Raw genomic sequence first — 18,048 nt, 5'->3', positions numbered from 1 at the left:
AAGGACAGAGGAGCCTGGTGTTGCTGCAGTCTGTGGGGTCATAAAGAGCTGGTCATGACTGAGTGACTGAACAACACAAAGGGAGTGAACTGCCTGCTTGGCTGCACTCCCAGCAGCTCCACATCCCTGACAAACCATGGCTCCCACATGAGCCAGCAGGAAGGTATTCATGCTTTGTTCTACACTATTCACCAAGCTGGACAGAATCCCACAATTGTCCTTCTTCAAAAAAGTTCACCCTCCTGTAATGTGCCAGGTGCTTTATATATTATCTTGAAGTGAAAAAGTGTTAGTTGCTCAGTTGTGTCTGACTTTTTGTGACCCCATGGGCTGTAGCCCACCAGTCTCCTCTGTCCATGGAATTCTCCAGGCAAAATACTGGAGTGGGTAACCATTCCCTTCTCTGGGGTATCTTCCTGACCCAGGGATCGAACCCAGGTCTCCCGCACTGTAGGCAGATTCTTTACTGTCTGAGTCTTCCTTATAACGACATGGAGATGTGCATATGTATAAGTGAGAAAACTGGGGTTAGGAGAAGGTAATTAATTTGTCCAAGGTTGCACCAACAGGTAAGTGATGTGGCTGGGACAGCACCAAGCCTAAGTCCTGTGCTAAGTCACCATGGCAGGAAGGGATGAGAGATGCAGTGTTGAGGGCAAGTCTGGGCCCCTCCCGCCTGACTTGTTCCAAGACAGACCTGGAAGATTCCAAGGGGGCTGCATCTCTCCTTACCACCTGCCATGTGCTGGTTTCTTAGGTATCCCGAGAGCATCTCCACAAATGGCTGTGAGCATGGCTTCCCTTCAGACCTGCACTTCCCACCACACCCAAGCCAGGACCTCCAGAGATTCAGCGCAGCCAGTCAGCCTCACGTTCCAACACAAGACCTCAGGTGCAGAGACTGCGGGACCCTTCTTAAACTCAGGGACAAATGGGTAGCCTTGGCCTAACTATAGGCCCAGAGCCTCATTTATATTTCCTGTGGCTTCTGTAACAAATTACCACAGATCTAGTGGCTCAAAACCACACAAATCCATCATCTCACATGTCGGTAGGTTGGAAGTCAGACACAGGTCTCACTAGGAATCAAGGCAAGGCCACACTCCTCCCTAAAGGTTCTAGCAGAGAATCTGTTTCCTGGCCTTTTGCAGCTTCTGGAAGCTGCCTGCATTCCTCGGCTGTTGGCCCCATTCCTTAGCTCATCCTCAGAGACAGCCACAGCAGGCTGAATCCTTCTCACACAGTGTCCCTTTTCTTCCACAGAGACACCGCTTTCTGACTCTCTTCTGTCTCCCTCGCCCACTTCGAAGGACCTTTGTGATTCAGTCTGGTCCATGCAGAAAACTCAGAATAATCTCCCCATCTCAAGGTCCTCAATGTAATCACATCTGCAGAGTCCCTTCTGCCATGAAAAGTAACGTAACAGGAATCAGAGATTAGGACACAGACATCTTTGGGGAGTAGGCGCACCCTGTGAGGCCAGAATCTCCCTTCAGATCATTTTCACACACGGAGTACAGACGTTTTGATAACTCTGGCCCAGCACCACCTTGGACTGTGAGCAAGTTGAGGATGGGGCCTCTCCTATCTTATTAACCAGCACCTGACACATGGAAAGCACTCTGTGGGATCTGTTGCTTGAATAAGTGCCCACCTTGGCCAACAAACTGACCTCTACCAGTAGCCTTTAAATCCAAGGACCTTCGATGACTCACATCTGCCTTCTGACTGCTCATTCTTAGATACAGCCCTCCTGACCATGAGTGCCCATCGGCACAGAGCAGGGGCTGCATTTACCCACCAGAGTCCCTCTGCCCTCAGTAAAGGCAATGCCACTTGTGGTGATGAGTTTGCAAAAACTGAGATATTGCCATGGAAGACTCTGAGAACGCCTTTGTCAACACTCAAGGATCTAAGGTGTTTAAATTGACACATTGCACTTCCCTTGTGTTCAGTGGTTGAGAATCCACCTGCCAATGCAGGGGACATGGCTGATCCCTGGTCCAGGAAGATCCTGCATGCCACGGGGCAACCAACCCTGTGTGCCACAACTACTGAGGCCTCATGCCCTAGAGCCTGTGTTTCACAACAAAGAGAAGTCACTGCAGTGGGAAGCCAACATCGCAACTAGAGAAGACCCAGAACAGCCATTAATTAATTAATCAATTAAATCAATTCTTGAACCATCTCTCCACCCTGTGAGCACTGGGGCAGCTCTACATGTAAGGCCTGCAGGGTGAAGTCCAAATTGTTCAAGTATAAAATAACCCTGGCAAACAGTTTTGTAAAGGGAGGGATGCGATGCCACCTACACACCTCTCTAGCACCCACTCTGGCACCTTCCAGTCATAATGAACAAGACATCACACCTCACCCCCAGATTTAGCACAATGCTCTGCTGAATTAACCCCAGAAGAGGTGAGATGAGCAAAGTGAGACTGAGGATAGACTAAGAACTTACCCAAAGTCATTTAGCTTTTCAATAGGAGAGCCCCGTGTAAACCCTGTCTGACTCTCAAAACCAATGTGCTTTCAGCCTCATTGTCCAACCTCCCAATATGGTGTGATAACACTGGCCACTATTCATGCTTCAGGGCCTCACCTGGTGACCAGGAGTGTCCACTACACACAGGATTGCCTGGGCCCAGTTACAGGGCAGCCCTTTCCCTCTCATTTCCCATTCTTTCTGTGAACATTAGAATCAAAAAACTTGTGATGTTGTCACTTCTAGGGCTGCCTTTGCTCAAGATTTACATGTATAGTAGAAAGGATTTCGTTAGACAATTAGAAGAACTTGTCCAAACATTAAGGATTGGGTAAGACCATTGGATTAAATTTTCCAAACAAAAGAACAAGCAGACACTGGAATGGAATTATCGAGGTGTCTTCCTTTGGAATCTTGCACAATAGAGTCCACAGATTCAGTAGCTGACTAAAGCCATTCACAAATTAAAAAACAAAAACACCTATGTCTTCCTCCTTAAGTCTGTTCTATCACTCATCCTCGCATCTCCACAAACCGCAGGTGCCTGGATTGAGGGAGATAAGAGGGAGGTTACCTGTCATCACCTATCAGAGGAAAATAAACCCCAGAGTCCACCCTGAATCTGTGGTTCTCAAACTTTAGTGGGCATCATAATCTCTAGGAGGGCTTGTTAAAATAGAGATCATTCACCCCAGCCCCAGAATTTCTGACTCGGTAGGTCTGGGTGGGGTCTGAGAATCTATGTCACTAACAAGTACCCAAGTGATGCTGCTGCTGCTGGAGTAGGGGGTAGGGGGGAGCAGGGGCACCACACTCTGGGAATTGCTGATCTGAACCTCATCAGCCTCCATCCTTATACATGGCTGGATTTAGAAGGGATCTCGGCTTCCTCCCAGCCCTGAGGTGTATCCCAGGGTCTATAGGATGACCAAGTGCTCCTTTTCCAGCTTTTCTTAGAACTGTCTTTCAAAATCTAGCTAGAGCTCCGATCTTTCACCAAAGAGGCGCTAGCCTGCTTTTCCCCCTCACAGCTGAGATTACATCGACTTTTGTTTTCTCTGAAAAGACACTAATTTTAAGCGCTCGCTGTGAGCCGCCTGTTTACCAAGCTGCCACTGACTTGGCACCGAAGTTTGCTTAACCTCTGCCCAGTTGCTGTCTTCTGAGGATTTTCTTGTCCCGCCGTTGGCCAGGCTCATATTTTTCCAGTTCAGTCCTGAGAAGTCTCTCATTTCCCAGGTAGGGGAATTCAGGTTTCTTTCCTGCATGAGCCCCTTATGGATTCCCTTCCTCAGCTCCTCCCATCCCACAGTGCACCAGGGACAGGAATATGCCAGCTGTTCCAGCGGGGAGGGTTATTTTATCACCACAGTGTTTGGAACTGTTGGCACATGATGATAATAAAATGAGGTTTATTTCATTACTGTTTTTAAATGTGGGGGTGTGTGGACGCCCCGACCAGCAGCAGCAGCATCACTTGGGCACTTGTCAGTGAGGCAGATTGTCAGACCCCACCCAGACAATGCACTCCCCTCCCAATCCTCCTTCCCTATGGCCAGCACCTGGGGCAGACAGCTTCTACCCTCACTCACTGTGGCCCACTGAGGCCATACAGGGTTGTTATCCTACAGTCTTTAAGTTGAGCACCATTTCTAAAAGGGCCATTGTCACAAGGTCCTCTGGGAGCAGGAGTCAGGATCTAGATACAATTCATGTTTTTCTGTTCCTTCCACAACTACCACCTCCACCCGCCCCAATACACTGCCCAGCACAGGGCCCTGGAATCACTCTTACTCGTGTCCGTGTGCTATTCAGGACTCCTCAGACCATGCTGTGTATGTGAACTCTGAATGTCCATCTTAAGGTATCAGCTTTCTTTTGTTGCAGGCAGAAGTCAATTCTGACTCCATTTTAAACTGTTTCTCTGACTTGCTTTTCGTTGCTTTTTTAATTATGATCATACATAATGGCCTGCCTTAAAGAATCCTGCCCTTCTGCCCAGTTGTTAAAGTGCCTTTGTTCAGAACCCTGTCCACCTGTACATGGCAGGAAGGAGGAAACTAACACATCCCCCTGCCTGAGGCTTCCCATTCTAGGAGATATTTGCAAGATTAATGGCCTTTTTTATTTTGGTTTCTCACCTCCCCCCTATCTCTGACCCATGAAAGAGCCTGGCATCCAAACTCCAACAGAATGGTTATTTTGAGACCTTAGTCTGCCACCTTCTCAGTCACCTAGCTCTCCAAATAAAGTCATATTCCTTGCCTCAACACTTCATCTTTCAGATTCATTGACCTCGTGTGCAGTGAGCAGAGTGAGCTTGGACTCAGTAACACTTTTAACATCCAAGCAGATGGCCTGAGCTCCATCCCACGGGAGTAGAGTACCCTTCTCCAGACACCTAAGTGGGGGCATGGCAAGGGGACATGGCTGGGCCATCCCACACTTAAACTCTCCCTTAAAGGGACTTCTTGGTCCACGCTCACCAACCAGCCTCTTGCATTTATGGTTTTCTCTGTGCACCTGTGTGTGTTCCCCTCCCTCAGACACTACCCCCTCCCCCACTCATTCTCCAAATATTTTGCCTGAATTTTGGGGAGAAAAACACAAGAGAAAATAGCTTAAAACTGAAATTGGTCACCAGTATCCTTAAAGTTGTTATTCGATCCCTACCACTCTCACCCTCTCTAGCTGGATCTTTTCTTGTTTATCTTTTCCCAGTTTTTCAGGCTCCAAATCTCTCTGTCTCCCTCTACTCACAAACCACCAAGGGAAAATGGAAAAGTTCTGTTACTTTCTAATATAGACATGTTTAAATCTGAACACTCCCTTACTGGTGGCTTCAGGCCCTTTTTTTCTCATCTGCTTAATAACGTTTCCTTAACAAAAAACCACCTTCTCCTGGCATGAAACCCACTGATCCCAGCACACAGAGAAGCTGCAACAGTCATTTCTGTTTTGAAATAGCAAATTTTCCTTCCCTGATATCTAGGCAATTTCCTCTTCTGCCTACAGGCCTCGCTTTGATTCTTAAACCATAAGAGGCTTTTCTTGTGCCAATTCACTTTTCTCAATTACTTATATGTATTTTTTCATATTGTAGAAACATTTCATATATTACTGAAAAACAAAACACATGATCCCATTACTCTTTCAACCATTTTCATTTTCAAATGCTCCATTTTGGTCTCCACCCACTGATACATATTTTAAGGCATCCATGTTTCCTCTTCTGCTTTTTGCTTTTCCCAATACTACAAACAACTTTTCATGTCTTCATTGCTATTGTTCTAATAGCTGTAGAACATTACGTCAACTTATTGCCCCACAGTTTATCTATATGTTTGTTGTTATTGTTTAGTTGCTAAGTCATGTCTGACTCTTTGCAAACCCATGGACAGTAGCCCACCAGGCTCTTCTGTCCGTCGGATTTCCCAGGCAAGAATATTGGAGTGGGTTGCCATTTCCTTCTCCATGGGGATCTTCCCAACCCATGAATCTAACCTGCATCTCCTGCATTGCAGACAGATTCTTTACCAACTGAGCCACCAGGGAAGCCCTATTTGCTTGCCTTTATCTAAATTGGTTTTCTCCTTTTTAATTCCACCTTCCCTTTCTATTAGTTAAATAGGTATATATTCTTTTACTCTTGTAGAGTATCAAAAAAAGGGCTTTTATTTTAAAATCTCCTGACACTAAGTAAATACAATTATTTACACTTTGGTTTCTGCTAGATACTCTTTGTGTGGTGTGTGTTAAGTCACTTCAGTCGTGTCCGAGTCTCTGCAACCCTATGGACTGTAAGCCACCATCTCCTCTGTCCATGGAATTCTCTAGGCAAGAATACTGGAGTCGGTTGCCATTTCCTTCTCCAAGATACTCTTTAGTCAACCTAAAATAAATTGTCTCCTCAAGTCCTACATGGCTCTGTGAATCATAGATTCAGGTCCTCCATAGCACAACAGCAGAATTCCCCATGCATAGGCAGTGCCAATTTCTGGCATTAAATATTAAGCAGTTTCTGTTGTCCTAAAAGTACAAACAAGCCGGCGCATCACTTGATACCCGCATTCAGATGGCCATCAGTGTAAGACACAACCTGAGCATGGGCTGATAGCAGAGATGACCTCAAACCCAGCCTAGCCTGCCTTGTGCTGGGGTTCTGAACCCCGCACAGACTCTTTCTGGGGAATTTGATCCAAAATGCTGTGCATCCTTAGAGAGGCTACCTACCTTGAAACAAAATATAGTAATCCTTCAATTATTTGTTAGAGAGGGCTTCCAAATATCTCTTTTTTCTTGGCTTTGGACAATGGTTTTACATTTACATTTGAGATGTTCTCAAAACTTGAAGAATAAAATGAAACCATGTTGCAAAGGACTGGAGCAAAATTCAGCTTGAAAATAGTCTAAAACCTTCCTTCTCCCTCCATTCTTCAGCTAATCTACCCAGAATTTGGGATGGGGTGCCAATTGTTTAAGACCCCAGGGTATCCACACATGCACTTCAGCAGTAAAGTTGTCTATGAATTCTTCAAAATTATCTCCCTGGACCTCTTCATGTGACCACAAACACAAATAATGAGAATCGAAAGCATCTTTGGCTCGGGAAGTAAGCTGTTTCTGTTACTTAGACTATGATTTTGAATCTATTAGCAAAGTTTTGCTGTCTTGTCTGGAATCAGAGAGGTCAGTATGAGGTTAAGCCCAAGTGAATGGCCCATCCCGAAATAAACATAGCACAACCCAGAGCTATGTGCAATGTTATTCTTTCACCTTCTTCCTGGGATTTCAGAGGTTGTGCAAATGGAACACTAGAAGGGACAAAATAATGTATGAAGTAATGCCAGGAGACAAATCTGTTTATTTGAGGATTCAGAGAAGAAATAAAACATACTTAACTGTGGATGTGAGGCTTCCCTGGTGGCTCAGACTGTAAAGAATCTGCCTGCAATGCAGGAGACCTGGGTTTGATCCCTGGGTTGGGAAGATCCCCTGGAGGAGGGCATGGCAACCCACTCCAGTATTCTCGCCTGGACAATCCCATGGACACAAAAAGTGGGACACGACTGAGCAACTAAGCACAGTACAACTGAGGATGTACCTACCTTCGCTCCCTTACAAACCCCCTCTTCCTTCAAAAAGAAAAACTTGCAATCTCTCTTTTCTTTTTCTTGTTTCCAAAACCTTTTCATTCTCCCTCTCTCTCCTATATACACAGAGGGGAAGAAACATAGGATGTTAGAACTGAGTGGAGGAGCTGGAGAGTCAGCAAAGCCAGTGCTTTTCAAACTTGTTTTAAACCAAAGGATCTGATTATTGACTAAAACATATTTGTAAGCTGTATTAGCTATGGCTGCAATGATGCTGTGTAACAACCACCCCCTAAATACAATGCTTTTAACAACTTTGTTCTCTGCTTACAGATCTGCAGGTTTACAGTAAGCTGGTTTTGAAGGGACTTGACTGGAGAAGTTCTGCTTCAGGCTATGGGTTAGGTCTAGTCTGCTCCACACATCTCTCATTTTCTTAGACCACCAGCTACCTGCAGGCACATTCTCATAGTAAATGGAAGAGCACAAGAGGCAAGCCAAACCAAGCAATACACATTTCAAGCCTGTGCTAGCATCACATCCTCTCACATTCCATAAGTAATTCAAAAGTAAGTCATGTGGCCAAGCCCCAAACCAGGGGCTTGCGGTCTGCTCCAAGGGGGAGAGATTTATTTGCTGACCAGCAATCCAAATATGTAAAACAGACATATTTACATATTTTACAAAGTGGCTCTTTGCTACTTGAGTTGAGATGAGGGAAGCCTGGACCCTGTGCCCTTCCCCTTGCCAAATTCCCAGTGAGTCCTCTGGTAACACCAGGGCTTCAAGGAACACAGCATGAAATGTGAGGCAACCTGCTCATTTTGCAGATGAGAAAGTTGAGGTGCAGATAATCACAATAACTTATCCACCATCTGAGAAGTATCCAGCATGAGGCCACCAGCAAGAGCACCCTCTCTACAAGTTTGCAAATCTAATGACAACTGGTCATTTTTCAGTCTCTAGTCACAGTTAGAGAGATTACCGCAGTTACATAGTTTACAGTTTGCGTAAATTGCTTGCAGCTGGAGAAAATATTCACAAATCAGGTAGCATAGTAAATAAAGAAAAAGAAGGGGTAGAGATATGAATTCTGGCTACCAAATCTCCAGCTACTCATTTCACAGCAGCAGCTCCTTCCATTCCCACCACCCATGCATGTTTGATGTAGGTTAGAGCAGACAAACCAAGTGGGAGAGCATATAGTTAAGCCAAATTCTACATGCATCTTTGATATGGAAAATTTTCAAATTACAAAATAGAAACAAGGCCATAATGCTATCGTAAAACTTCAGAAGCCAAAGCATTAGGAAGAGCGGAGAAACTTCCCCAAGGCTGTAACCCCTGAGCACCAGAGCCACTAGAAAGAGCACCATGGCCTGAGGAGGCTGCCCACCAAAGAGACCTACAGGTCCAGCTGGAGGACTTCTCAGGAGTAGATACCAGAAACAGAGAGTAGGGTCAACGCCAAGAGAAACAGCCACTTAACGAGGCATCCAAGTGAAGCCAGAGGCACACCAGGATCCCACAGAGGGCCAGGTGTTTGCAGCCTTATCCAGGCCATGATTGTGAAATCAAGGATGGGTACAAGACATGGTCCCCCTCAGCGGTTGGTCGGGGAGAGGGATGAGGTGAAACAGCCAGGTTATTCCTTGAGCTGCGAGTGCAAAGGGCTCCCTTGTCCCATCTTCGGCACCCTCTCAGCACAGCTCTATTTACCCACGTTATCAGGCCACCCCAGGGACTGAAGCTTGCAATCTGTCTTTCTACAGGAAAGACACTGTGCTCACCTTGGGCCATGTGTCATGTGAACAGAGCAGAAACTACGTCTGGGAACTACATTTCCCAGAGTTCCTGTATGGCTCCAGATCAAGGCCAGCAATAAGAGAAATCTGCAGATTTGGAAGGAGGAATGAAGCAATGGCCATCAGGTTCTGGAGGTCAGGTGTGGGCACCAGGTGCGGCAGCAGCTCACACACGCTGTCACAGCCCTGCTGGCCCACCTCGGTGCTGCTGACATCAGCTGAGTCCACAGCAGATCCAGGTCCGACCAGATCTCCCCCAGCCTCTCCAAGGCCTGAGCCAAGTACACATTCAGCTCTGTGACAATGCTGCTACTGCTGCTGCTGCTGCTGCTACTAAGTCGCTTCAGTTGTGTCCGACTCTGTGCGACCCCATAGACGGCAGCGCACCAGGCTCCTCTGTCCCTGGGATTCTCCAGGCAAGAATACTGGAGTGGGTTGCCATTTCCTTCTCCAATGCATGCATGCATGCTAAGTCGCTTCAGTTGTGTCCAACTCTGTGTGACCCTATGGACAGCAGCCCACCAGGCTCCTCTGTCCATGGGATTCTCTAGGCAAGAATACTGGAGTGGGTTGCCATTTGCTTCTGTGACAATAGGCTTTTTTTCTGTGACTCATTTGTGACAATGTGACCCGTTTTTCCTGTGGATCACCTTTGGGATCAAGACTGGAGGCGGTGAGAGTCAGGGGCACATTCCAGTTTGTTTGTCCTCTCCCACTTCACATCCAAATTTTGTCTCAAGTGCAGGCCCTGCTGGCCTGCTGAAGATTCAGGCCCCACCCCAGACACAAAGGCAATAGCCTTGAGTAGACTTTGCCACTACTTTTCATACTGCGTAAGTCTAATCTCTATAGTGAATCCTTTATTCTGTGTCACTCAGAATAGCTGTGCTGTTCCTGATCAAATGCTAACTAATACAATGAACTATTCCCATGGTCTTAGCAAACGCAAAGACCTTCTGTTTTTGCTTCCATGTGGTTCCTCTAAACAGCTTTTTCTAGAAGCTTCTGCTTTCTTGATTAAACTTTGATCACTATCATCACTACCACCAACACCAACACTACTGTCATCATCGCCATTGTGAACACTACCAAACCACCATCACCAAAACTGTGACTACCACCATCGCTTTCACTGCCATCATCATCACCAAAACCCCCATCACCACCACTGCCACTGTTACCACTGCAGTCACCTGCTGCCTCCACCACAACCATCACTCTGGCCTTATCTCCCTGAATTTTTTCACAACAATAGATTCATCTAAATAAGAGTATTCCTATTTTACAAATATGGAGCTGAGGCCCGGAGAGATTAAGTAGCATGTCAGCAACCAAGGAGAGATTTAAACCCAGGTCCAACTCCAAGTCCCCCCCTTTCTTCACTCCACTGCACAGCCTCTAGGACTATGTTTAACAGAAGACAGCAGTGGCCAAGAAGCAAAAAGGACGAGAAGAAATGGAATTGTACTTATCAGGAGAGAAGCATACAGAAGCATACAGAAATAGCAGCTAGAAGGCAGTAGATAGGCAAGAAGGGATGGATTCAGACAAGTCCCTCAGACCAGAGCTGGGGTGGGGGTGTGGGAGACCAACCACCCGGTAGCAGCAGCTCTGATCTAAAGCCCGCCTGGGATTCTAAGAGGAAGTGGCCTTGCTTTTGCCAACCTCAAAAGGGAGAGCCTCAGAGGAAAGCTGGCCCGCTGCCTGGAGGACAGAAATCAGGTCCTCTCTGGTCTCCAAAGAAAGAGTCAGGTGAGTTCAAAGAGGTAGAGGTCATAAATTACCACAAGAAGCACCTGTAATGTCCACTGAATGCCTTGGCCAAAGCGGTTCTCAGCCCTGGCTGTGCCTTAGAAGAGTTCTGAAACTCTTCACCCTCAAAACTTCTCTTACCTTTTAAATATTCCCCAGTTCATTCTAATACCCAAGAAGGACTGAGAAGCGATGCATTAAGCCAACACAACTCTGAGTTCATTATTTTCCTCCATTTGAGCCCCCAGAAGTCCCCCCACTCTAGTATGATTTAGTTGGGTTCTTGAACAAAGTGACTCTGGATAATAGATAGTGGTAAAAAAGATGAGAAAAAAACATTCTATCCCAGGATGAAGAAATAGATGAGCCTAATTTTAGATGGAGGAATCTACCCCCTTTTTATTTGGGGATGAGAGAAATTGAGAGTTAATCTACGAGCTGAAGCAGTAAGAAAAGGAAAGTAGGTTGGAGGTGACTCTAGTAGATGCAGTGAGGTACTACCCTCCCCCCTGGCTCAAGGTAAAGTTCCTTATTTTCTACATTATTCAAAGGCTCCATGGCACAAGAGAAATTATAATCAACAACAGAGATTGTTAGCATTTGTCAAACACTTATTATGTGCCAGGTACTGTGCTAAGTTCTTTATGTACAGTAAGTCTTAATTCTCAAGGTAACTTTATGTAGTTCAGTTCAGTTCAGTCACTCAGTCGTGTCCGACTCTTTGCGACCCCATGAATCGCAGCACGCCAGGCCTCCCTGTCCATCACCAACTCCCGGAGTTTACCCAAACCCATGTCCGTCGAGTCAGTGATGCCATCCAACCATCTCATCCTCTGTCGTCCCCTTCTCCTCCTGCCCCCAATCCTTCCCAGCATTAGGGTCTTTTCCAGTGAGTCAACTCTTCGCATGAGGTGGCCAAAGCATTGGAGTTTCAGCTTCAACATCAGTCCTTCCAATGAACACCCAGTACTGATCTCCTTTAGGATGGACTGGTTGGATCTCCTTGCAGTCCAAGGGACTCTCAAGAGTCTTCTCCAACACCACAGCCCAAAAGCATCAATTCTTCAGCGCTCAGCTTTCTTCACCGTCCAACTCTCACATCCATACATGACCACTGGAAAAACCATAGCCTTGACTAGACGGACCTTTGTTGGCAAAGTAATATCTCTGCTTTTAAATATGCTATCTAGGTTGGTCATAACCTTCCTTCCAAGGAGTAAGCATCTTTTAATCTCATGGCTGCAATCACCATCAGCAGTGATTTTGGAGCCCAAAAAAATAAAGTCTGACACTGTTTCCACTGTTTCCCCATCTATTTCCCATGAAGTGATGGGACCAGATGCCATGATCTTAGTTTTCTGAATGTTGAGCTTTAAGCCAACTTTTTCACTCTCCTCTTTCACTTTCATCAAGAATGATATAGATGAACAAACTGAAGCACAGAAAGGCTAAAGAATTTGCCCAAATTCACGAAGGGTCAGAGCTGGGATGGTATCCCAGGACTATGTCTCCTGGGTCCACACTCCTAACACTACATCATCCAACATCTCATCCCTCATGGGCCCTGAGGTGGGTAATATTACCGCCATTTTACAGGTGGAATATTTACAGGTGGGTAATATTATCCCCACTTTACAGGTGGAAAGACAGGTGGAAAGTTAAGTGACTTTTTCAAGCTGCTCCATCACCTCACTAGCACAGCCTGGATTGGGATCCTTCATAAGTAGAAATACACCAGACAGGTTTAGGAGCAGTTTGGCCTCAGAGAAATGTTACTAAATGCCCAATTCTTCCCCAACACCACCCCAGGCGTCACACTCAAAGGATACACAGAAATCACATGCAATGATATTTCTAAATAACTGTATTTTAAAAAAAATCTATCCAAGACCCAAACCAGCACTGGTTTAAGTGCCAAGTCTGAAAATGACACATAAATAGAAGAAACGGTGAATCCAGTCATACTCTAGGCTGGGCAAAGCATCTCAGATTATTTGTTTCAAACATTTTGCAGTTGGCAAGACCCAAACCACATTTTTCCAAGCATTCCCTTCTCCACTCCCCCGGCCACGGCCCTGCTTTACATTGCAAACCCATGTGTATTTCCCCAAAAATGTAATCCATATGTCTCTGATCCGTTTACACTTAACTCATCAAATTGTTGTTTGCTCAGAGTTGTTTGCTGCCCATGAAGCCTTCTGAGACTGTCTGTGAGGCCTTCAAAAGGCTCTTTCGGCTTCTTTTCTTAGAAACAGGAAGCTACATTTAGTCAAGGGCAAATGAAATTGAAAATGTTGGCAATGGGAGGGAAGAAGTTCCAAGACTAAAAAGTTTGTTCTTTGTTCCCCATGGCAGAACTGCAAGGAAGGTCCCCCTGAGGTGGTATTTCAAGGTTTGGGTTACTTGCTCTTGGTGAAACAACAAGGTCAGGGGCTGCTCAATTTTGTCTTTAGCCATTCATGGTCCCTCTGTGGCTACAGTCTCTGAGGTGGCTTTGGAATGGACTGGAGAGCCAGGAGCACATCCCTGATCTGGGTCATCAGTGATCTGATTGTACTCACTGCTTTGGTGTAACTAAACCCTATATACTGTGTTTCTATCTCAGCAGCTAAAGATCTTGCAAATTCTGCTTTTACATCTACCTAAAAAAAAAAAAAAAGCATGCATATAGACCACAAACCAAACACTTCTTAAAACAAACCATTACATCTGATATGGTTTAACCCATCCATGTTTTTTGGCCTTTGCAAAAGGTTCTAGTTTTGTGTTTGGTTGTTGGTTTCTTTTTTTTTTAATTGCTTAAGTTCAGCTAACTTCTGTCCTTTGGGAAAACTGATCTATGTAAATATGGTTTAACTCAAGAGGTTCAAGACAGTCACATGTGTTTTACATTTTCTAATCATCCTGAGCTCTGTACATAGTGAGCAGCCTGAGAAAATGAAGGTGGTCTCATTTCAACATCAATTTTCATCCTTTCTATCTCCCAAGAATACTGAATGATGCCTGAAAAGAATCTCACTTCCTATTTCCAGACAATCAGAAGCTGGTATTTATGGAAACCCTGACAGTGTGTGAAGGTGATTGAATGGGTGGAAGGCTCAAAGGGAAATAACAACTCTCTAAGATATCCACACTCTCAATGTTGACCATAAGTTTAGTGAAGATTCATTTAAACATTCCAAGCCCCTGATTAAATTGAATATGATCAACATTTAAATATGACCATTTAAATATGATCAATACAGTGTTAATTGTATTCACCTTCTAGTATTGCATGACAAATCACTACAGCATAAGTGGCTTACAACATAAATTTGCTGTCTCACAGTCTCTATGGATCAGGGATCCAGGTGTGGCTAAACCAGGTCTCTGCTCAGGCTCTCAGAAGGTTGGAATTGGAAAAGACCCTGATGCTTGGAAAGATTGAAGGCAGGAGGAGAAGAGGACGACAGAGGATGAGATGGTTGGATGGCATCATCAACTCAATGGACATGAGTTTGAGTAGGCTCCAGGAGTTGGAAATGGACAGGGAAGCCTGGCATGCTACAGTCCATGGGGTCACAAAGAGTTGGACATGACTGAGCAACTGAACTGAACTGAAGGTGTCAGTCAATCTGTGTCCTCATCTGGAAGCTGAACTGGGGAAGAATCCACTTCCAAGTTCATTCAGGTTGTTGGCAGCATTCACTTCCTTATAACTGTAGGTATCTCCATTTTCTTGATAGCTTTTGGCCATGAACTGCTCTCAAGTCCTTTAAGCCACCCTTGGGTCCTTGCCAAGCAGGGACACATTCTTAAAACATAACTATCTACTTCTTCAAAGCCAGCAGGAGAATCTCATCCTTCATGAATGGCCCAGTCCTTCTTCAAGGGCCTTCACCTGATTAGGACAGGCCCACCCTGTCCTAATATCTATCCCCTCTTGATTAACTCAGAATCAACTGATTTGGAACTTTAATTACATTTTCCAAACTCCTTACCCTAGCTGTATAATATAACCTAGCAGGGGTATGACATCTCTCATATTCAAAGTTTCCATCCACACGTAAGGAGAAGCATGTATGCTGGGGTGGGGGCTGGATTTTGGAGGCCACCTTAGAATTGTGCATACTACACCTACTATGTGCAAGGGTATGGTGATACATAAGTTATGAATCCTACCTTCACAAAGCTCACATCCAAATAAAGGTAGTGGATATGTAACAGATAATGACTACTCCCTGAGATATATTCTGTAATAGAGATATGGTCAATGTTCAGAAACAGCACAAAAGTGGTCACATAGAAATCAAGATGTGTAAGGTGAACAGAAGTTCGACAGGCAAGCATGTATGGGAAAGAGGGGATTAAGTAAGATTGCCTGAAACAGTATGGTGTGATTAAGAAATTATCAGGAATTTGATTTTCCTAAGAGTTTAGCAAATGTGCTTAGCATCTTTATTTTGACCTGTCTTCTCCAAAAAAGTAGGAAGATTAATTGCCTTAAAGCCTGGTGGCTGGACCATGCATATGTGTATGTAATATGCTGCATGTGACCCATCTGCTTACGGCAATCATGAGAATAACACCGAAGGAAAAAATATATAATAAATTAGCACTCCAGCTGTGGACTGAATGTCTGTTTACCCTCAAAAATCATACAATGAAGCCCTAACCACCCACTCCATTCAACTGTATTTGGAAGTGGAGCCTCTGAGAAGTAATTAGGTCATGAGGGTAGAACTTTTATGGGGGGATTAGTGCCCCTTATGTAAAAGAAATGGGCTTCCCAGGTGGTGCTAGTGGTAAAGAAACTGCCTGCCAAAGCAGGAGACATGAGGCTCAAGTTTGATCCCTGGGTCAGGAAGATCCCTTGGTGGAGGGCGTGGCAACCCATCCCAGTAGGGGAGCCTGGAGGGCTACAGTTCATGGGGTTGCAAAGAGTTGGACATGACTAAAGTGACTTAGCACTCACGCACAAACTGATTAAGACACCAGCCCTGTAAGAAAACATGCTTCTGGGTTTCCCTCAGAATGTATGGACCTTTTACAATTGAAAGTTGCCCTTGAAATAATTTTCATTCCACAAAGGTGGAAATGAGTCGATACCTACAGGCATAACAACAGGAAAAGCCAAGGCAATTTCTGCATCCCAGAGCACAAATAACAGCAACCAAAGCTGGACAGAAAGCCAGGCCAACCCCAGTGCCTGAGGCAACACATGCTAAACTGCAGCCCACATCCTGGCACTTTTGTAACTTAAAACACGATTCACTTTTGAAGCTTGAAGCCTTCTGACTCCTCCACCACAATATATAAACATAGGCCAGAAAGAAAATGCCTCTAAAAATTACAGTAGCCTTTATGGCAACTCTAAAACACCTCTTGAACCACTGGGAAGATGACAATACTATAAACGAAAATGCAATCATCTTGCAGGCAGTTTGGGTCCACATGTTCCACTTCCATCGCCAAGTCTGTCTGTGGGGTATTTTCTGGTTACTCAGAGCTGCTCAAGTTGAGTCTGCCTCTCTGGAGCCCTCCTGGAAAGCCACAAGGCAGAGGGGAAAGTATGTTAGATATGACATTAGGGAACCAGGGTTCCAGATTCAGTTCAGTTTGTTCTTTCATTTACCCAGGATTATTGAAGGATAAGTGATTTTCCCACTTCTTGGATAAGCAAGTTTTCCAGACAACTGAAAAAACTGCTAGCTACAAGATGTTTGCACTTTATTGTTTCAATATGGGAAATTCTCCTAAGATATGGTATCTATCAAGAGATGGGCCCTGGAGCCAAGATGCCTGGGTTTGAATCCCAGCTCCAACAAATGCTCACTGAGTGACACAGGCAAGGAACTTAACTTCTCTGTGTCTCTGGGGATAGCCCCTACTTCATAAATTAACATAGAGGGTTATGACATAAAATGCTAGAACTGTACCTAGCGTATAATAATTATTTCACAAGTATATGTTTATTCTAAAACAAATTATGAAACATAAGAGTTGAGAGGCTTTTCTTCTCAGAGTCATCATCATAAACACCAAGCAAAATACTGTATGCATATGCATAATACATACGATATAATGAGTTGGCCAAAAAGTTCATTCAGGCTTTCCATATGATGTTTTGGAAAAACCCAAATGAACTTTCTGGCCAACCCAGTATTTTATGTTGTACAACATACCCACTCTCACTAAATACATACACACACATATGCATAATAAAATATGTAAAACCATGCTTTCATGACTCACTGGAATATATTAGGAAGACTACATTTACCCTATATGACCTCAGAAGGTAGTTTTCAGTGCCTTATGTTTGCCTTTTTTAAACATCCTAGCTGCCCCTCTCATTGGTCTAACTGCCGTGTCTGACTGTCTCCTCTCTCTGAGTTCTTCTTCCAGTCTTCTAGCACTGGGAAAGCAGACTACAAAGCTTGCTGGAACTGTGACCAGAATCAGAGAACAGCCATCGGAATGAGAGTCTTACAGGCTCCGTTATGAACTAAACGTATGGGCTTAAACATTTGGGCACTGACCAGAACAGTATTTAGCTTGCTTTCTCAATCTTGAGCATACTCTAAATGAGGTTTGCAGGTACATTCACATGGCCTTCACGCACTGTGACACATCTCCAGAGCCCTCACAGTGGGGATGCGATGAGAAAGGTTTACCCAGTGAGCCACCAAGCCCTCCACTTGCACTTCAACCAGAGAAGCTCTGAAATTTTATATAATGGGGCTCTGCATACAGTGTTAGTTTGCAAAACAGGACTTCGCTGCTAAATAAATAAATAAAGCTGACAGCTACTGTTCTACAGAGTCATGTTTGCCAGATAGCTGACATCTGGACATATGTTCTCCTCTGTATGTTTGAAATATTTCAAAAATTAAAAAGAGAATCACAAGCTAAACATAACTCGGAATTAAAC

At 44.7% G+C, this 18,048-nt stretch overlaps 1 long non-coding RNA gene across 1 annotated transcript; it reads left to right on the top strand.

The window, feature by feature from the left end:
- The first annotated feature begins 105 nt into the window (after positions 1–105).
- LOC145517012 (uncharacterized) lies at positions 106–13,794 on the top strand. The gene is made up of 6 exons (XR_014061926.1): positions 106–163; positions 758–892; positions 1,264–2,418; positions 7,912–8,147; positions 9,351–11,135; positions 12,008–13,794. It is a non-coding gene; the product is annotated as an uncharacterized LOC145517012 (long non-coding RNA).
- The last annotated feature ends 4,254 nt before the right edge of the window (positions 13,795–18,048 follow it).

This window comes from Giraffa tippelskirchi, chromosome 8 (assembly GCF_054371585.1).
Source record: "Giraffa tippelskirchi isolate mGirTip1 chromosome 8, T2T-mGirTip1v1.2.pri, whole genome shotgun sequence".
Lineage (NCBI taxonomy): Eukaryota > Metazoa > Chordata > Mammalia > Artiodactyla > Giraffidae > Giraffa > Giraffa tippelskirchi.
This window is presented reverse-complemented; position numbering and strand designations above follow the sequence as displayed.